The sequence below is a fragment of the Crocodylus porosus genome, unplaced genomic scaffold (genome assembly GCF_001723895.1).
Source record: "Crocodylus porosus isolate Cpor-Errol unplaced genomic scaffold, CroPor_comp1, whole genome shotgun sequence".
NCBI classification, from domain to species: domain Eukaryota; kingdom Metazoa; phylum Chordata; order Crocodylia; family Crocodylidae; genus Crocodylus; species Crocodylus porosus.
This window is the reverse complement of record NW_017728909.1, coordinates 20,593,493-20,599,096: the sequence shown is the minus strand read 5'-3', so window position 1 is coordinate 20,599,096 and position 5,604 is coordinate 20,593,493.

Here is a 5,604-nt window from a genome sequence, read left to right as displayed (position 1 = left end):
ATGCTCCTGTTCTCACTCTTTACCCACAATGCCCTCTGCCCTTGCTCCTTACCCACGATGCTCCTGTTCTCACTCTTTACCCACAATGCCCTCTGCCCTTGCTCCTTACCCACAATGCTCCTGTTCTCACTCTTTACCCACAATGCCCTCTGCCCGTGCTCCTTACCCATAATGCCTTGCTCTCGTCTCGTCCCTACCAGCCCCCTGCTCTCACCTCTTACCCACAATGCCCCTTGCCCGTGCTCCTTACCCGTGATGTCCTCCCACTTCTCGGGGCGTGAGGGTGGGGGTGGCCCGCTCCTGCCTGTCCCCCCCGGATCTGGGGAAATGCAGGCCGGGGGAGAGCAGCTGCAGCTCAGCTCGGCCCGATGCCCCTCGGCCCAGCCTCTGGCGCACACGGGCTCCTCCGCGTGCTTACACGCGCGTGCACATGCACACCCTGGCCCCTCTCCACGCCCATGCGGGTGCCTCTGCACACGCATACACAGTTTCCTCCATGCACACACACACGGATCACTGCATACACATGCATGGGCACCCCAACCACTGCACATACACACACACTGGCCCCTCTGCAAGTGCACATACACGCGCACACCCCCCAACCCTCTTCACACACCTTGTTTCCTCCCCACGTGCACACACACACTGATCTTTCTACACATACTCACACACACCAGCCCATCTGTGCACACACACATACTCCCACCCCTCTGCACACGCATCCCTGGGCATGTGCACACCCACACAGGCCCAGAGCCGGCCGCAGGTGCAGGGACAGACTTTGCCGCTCACTGCATCCAGCCGCCTCCTGCCTGGGGTTGCCCGCTGGGAGCCTTGGCACGGCAGGGCAGGGCTGGCTGCTCGCCCCCATCCCCTGCTCTCAGCTGACCCTGGAGCTTGGCCGGTATGGAGCACCGTGGCACAAGAGCCCAGCACAGCCCCTGCCCTTCTGGAGCTCATGACCACGACCCCTGGCTCCCTGCTCCAGCTATCCTGGACATGCGGCATGGCAGGGCCCCTGGGGCCTGCAGGGAAGGGAGAGCCCAAAATGGGCTTTTAATTGGGCTAACGAAGTTACGTGCGCCCTGCAGCTCCACGGCTGTTCCCTAGGCTCGGACGGTCGGGGGCTTCATCGCGTGGCGGGGCCTGCCCTGTGCTGGCTGCCGGGTTAGTTCACATGCGGGTATGCTGGCAGGGAGCAGAGGCCGCTGGAAAGAGCTGATCGGGCAGGGAGGCTGGCCCTGGCCAGGGGTATGGAAATGGGACCATGTGCCCTCCACACGAAAGGGGGGTAGGTAAAGCTGCTGGAGCCCTACAGGCATGGGGGTCGGGAGTCGAAGGTGGAGGGCAGCGCGCCCCAGGGCCAAGCCCAGGCTGGGAAGGGTTGGAGGGTGGACATGGGCTGTCTCCTTCCGGTTGCAAGGCCCAAGCCTGGGGCACAGCAGAGGCTGGGGCGGAAGAGGCCACGAGCTTGGGGGGGCTGCTCCTGAGCTGGGGCACAGCCGGGAAGGGTCTAGTGCAGACTGGACTGTCAGGGTGGGGCTGGGTGTGTGTATGTTTCTACGGGACAGGGCTGGATGTATGTAGACAGGCAAGTTTGTGTGTGTGCGCGCACCGTGGGATGGGATGGGGTGGGTGTGTGCAGAGGCCCATGTGCATGCATGTATCACGAGATGGGGCTGGGTATGTGCATGTACATGCCTTTGCAGGGACCTTATACTGGCTAGGACACCTGCCACAGGAGGCAAGAGCAAACAGCATGCATCTGGGGGACACGCGTGTTCCTTTGCAGGGGGTGCACATGGGGTGCTGCCTGGGTGCATACATGACAAGCATGTGCCTGTTTGTGTGTGTATGTGTGCATGGCTACATGTGTGCATTCAGAGGAACAAGGGAGGGCTCCGTGTGTGTGAGTGTATAAGCATGTGCACGTGTAGGCTTGTTTAAGCAGGGGGCACATGTCACGAGCAAGGGGTGCTGGCTGAGCTGGGGGCTGCGGGTCAGGAATGAGGGGCACCAGCAAGGCTTGTGGGGGACAAGGGTCTGCAGGTCAGGAGTGAGGGACACTGGGAGGGGGCTGCAGGTCAGGAGTGAGGGGCACCCTCATGTGTGTGCATGCATGTTTGCATGTGCACACCAGGATGCCTGTGGGGCCTCCCCGGGGTCCAGCTGCCCCAGAGCAGCCCAGGCCCATGGAGGTGTAGAGGGGCAGAGGCCAGGTTGTGAGCTAGGAGGGGAGTGGGTGCCACAGCCCGTGGCATCAGTCCATGTCCATGGCGACTGGTGCGTGCCGTTTCCTGGCTCCGGCTGATTTCCCAGGGGGCTGAAAGGGGGCTGCTCTGCTGCTTGGCAGCTGGATCTGCCCCCCCAATCCCACCTGGAGCTTTGAATTGCCCACCCCCACCCCGCCACCCCTGCTTGCTGCAGCAGTGACTGCATGGATTCGACTGGGCCACAGCATCCAAAGCCTCTGGGCCAAGGGATCCAGCCGGGGGGCAGACGGGCTGGAGTGGGGCGCAGGTGAGCTGCCTGTCGGGAGTGAGGGGCATCCGTAGGGCTGGGGCGGAGGGGGCTGCAGATTGGAAGACCAGGCTGCAATCCCTTGGGGTCTCCCTGGAGCTGAAAGCAGCCAGAATGGAGTCCCAGGGTCTGATGCACAGACAGGAGCAGAGCCGGGCACTGAGGAGCCCACAGCCCCTGGGGACAATATGCTGGGAGGCCTGGCCCGAGTTTCCCCGCTCGCCCGCTGACAGCAGCCATCTCGGTCCTGCTAAAGTTTGGAGAGTCTCTGCACAAGTTTGCCGGCCTGTGAATACAGCCACTGTGAGGGCTCCCCACTTGGGGACTGCAGTAATTCAGATGCCAATTAGCAGTTTGGGACTGCGGCTGAATTCATTAGCGCCTCCTTGTTTTAATCATCAGTGCCCGTGAGATCGATGGGGTGGAGAGGCGACGTGGCGGGCCCAGAGCCTGGGGAGAAGCCCCCGGCTGCCTCGCTGCGTTCAAAGGCCCCTTGCAGGCAGAACCGATGGCTCGATCAGGGGGTTTAATGCGTCTGAGTGGCTCTTCCCTGCCACACGGTGCCGGAAAGAAGTGCGCATCGATCCATCAGGTGCGTGAGGCCCTCGCACAGGAAGGTGCCTCTTTCTACAGTGCAAATCAGCATTGATCAGCTTGAACCGCTTGCGTTCAGCTTTGAGATCCGCCTCACATCTCCCGAAAAGAAGCCGGTTCCCCTCCCCTGGCTTCATTACGCTCCCTCTGCTGCGGGGGCCACGTGTGCCGCAGGGGCATCGCCTGGATGTCCTTCACAATGAAGGTCTCACAGCTCCCAGGCTGCAGAAGCAGAGGCTCACGGGTCACAGTTGCCTGGTTCTCACTTGCCGTCACGCAGCTTCGCTCCAGTGATGCTGCAGAGATGGGCTCTTGTGCACTGTCACCGCTGTGGACGTGGGCCTGGACGCTTTCATCTATTCACCACGCAAAATGCCTTGCCCACAGGTGATCTCACTGGTGTCTCCCCTGAGCATTTTCGGGACAGAGTTGGTATGAAAATGACGGCGTTAACTGTAATATCACCAGGCAGGGAGTGTTGTTAGATTTATTGTCCATAATAATTGGGATCCTATGACCCCGGCTGACTTCCTGCCCTTTGGGCAGGGGCTGGACTCGATGATCTCCCGAGGTCCCTTCCAGCCCTAATGTCTATGACATCTATGAAAATCGCACCCCTCTGTCTTAACAACATATAAGAACATCAGAATTGCCATTGATCTGCTCAGACCCCTAGGTCCTTCTTGCCCCGTCTCCTTTGTCACATGCCAGCAGAGAGCGGAGGCTGGCAGGGAGATGGACTGGGTCTGAGCAGGGTATTTCCCCATTCCTCTCTCCCTTGCAGCCTGCATTGAAAGTCTAGGAAGCTCGGATGCAGATGCCGTGCCCCTCACTCCCTGCTCAATAGCGACTGATGCCCCTTTCCCCCAAGCATCTGTCCAACCCTTTGTGAATCTGGCTGCACTCTCAGCTTCCACCGCATCTGGTGGCCACAAGTCCCACTCTTTAACGACACACTGGGGGAAAAAGATCTTCTCAGACGGTGCCCCAAGTTCTCTCTGTCGGCATGAGAAGGCATCCCTTGTTCCAAGAGAAATCCTTCTGTCTCCTGACCGTATGGTCATGTGCTGCTTCCCAGATCAGCTCTGCAGCCTTGAGCGTGGTCTTCAACTCGGGCCCGGTCTTTGCCATACCACGGAGATGATGACAAGCTTGTCCCATAACGGAGAGCTCTTACACGCACCGATCGCCTGGTGAGGGCAACTTGTGTGTGTCACTGTCCTCGTGGATGATCAGAACGATTCCCCGTGTCAGCACTGCTTGAGGAGGAGACTGTGAGAGCCCCCAGAGCACTACAGCACTGGTCCTCGACCCCTGCAGACTCCAGGGTCCCACGCGCCCACCCCCCAGCACTTTGCTTTCACTTGTTTCCTGACTATGGAAAATGAACAAGAGAAATTCTCCTTTTGCACACAACTCAGAGACTGCTTGTGTCACTGGATTCTGGGTTTAGATCTGAATCGTGCAGGTGTCGGCACACCTACCGGTGCTAATATGGCACAGCACCCTGCGACACCTTTAAAAGGATTTCCTGCTTCCCCGGGGTGCCGAGTGAAAATCACCACACTCAGGCAACCTGCCTGCCCTTTGGGTCTCTGCAAAGCTTCTCTCCAAAGGCCAGCGCTTGTTTCGGCTCCAGTGGGTGAGGCCTGAACAGGAGGGGCAGAAGGACCTATATTCTCTCTCTGCAGCCACCGCAAACATCACAGGGCCACATCGGCAATCAATAACTTCCTGGATGACTGCTGGCTTCTACTGAGACTTCCCTCTCCATGGGGGGCGGATAATTGGTTTATTTACACTAGAGTCCAGCGAGTGGTAGGCAGCTTCCAGACACTCTGAAGAGGGTGAGAGTCTTTGCACCGGGGAGCGCCACGTCTAAACCCAGACACCGGAGGCAGGGGCTGGGAAGGGGAAAAACAAAGAAGGGTGTTTTATGCAGCCAGCCTGATTTGCCATTGACAGCACGGCAGGAAGGAGTCTTGAAAGGGGTCTTACATGGATCAGGGATGTTATACCCTTAAAAGGAGCTGAACTAGTTAATTGTGCGGCACTTCGCCAATAGAAGATGCTGAATCTTATACTGCAGTGAGGCTGGTTTCCATCTACCTGGTCTGCAGAGGAAAAGATCCGTCTTAAAATTGACTTGGACAGAGAGCTCTGGGACCTTAATCTGATGGGGAGAGAGTTACTCTCAGTTGGGTCAGGGGTGGAATCACTATTGCCACGGCTGGCCTTCAGGATAAAACTGGGGTGCCTGCATTGTCACATAAGAACTGCCATTTACTTTCATAGTTTCATACTTGGTCAGGTCGGAAGGGACCTGAGCAGATCATCAAGTCCGACCCCCAGCCATGACAGGAAAGAGTACTGGGGTCAAACGACTCCAGCAAGGTGTCCATCTAACCTCCTCTTAAAGCCCCCCAGGGTAGGAGCCTGCACCACTTCTCTTGGAAGCTGGTTCCAGACCCTAGCCGCCCTGACCAT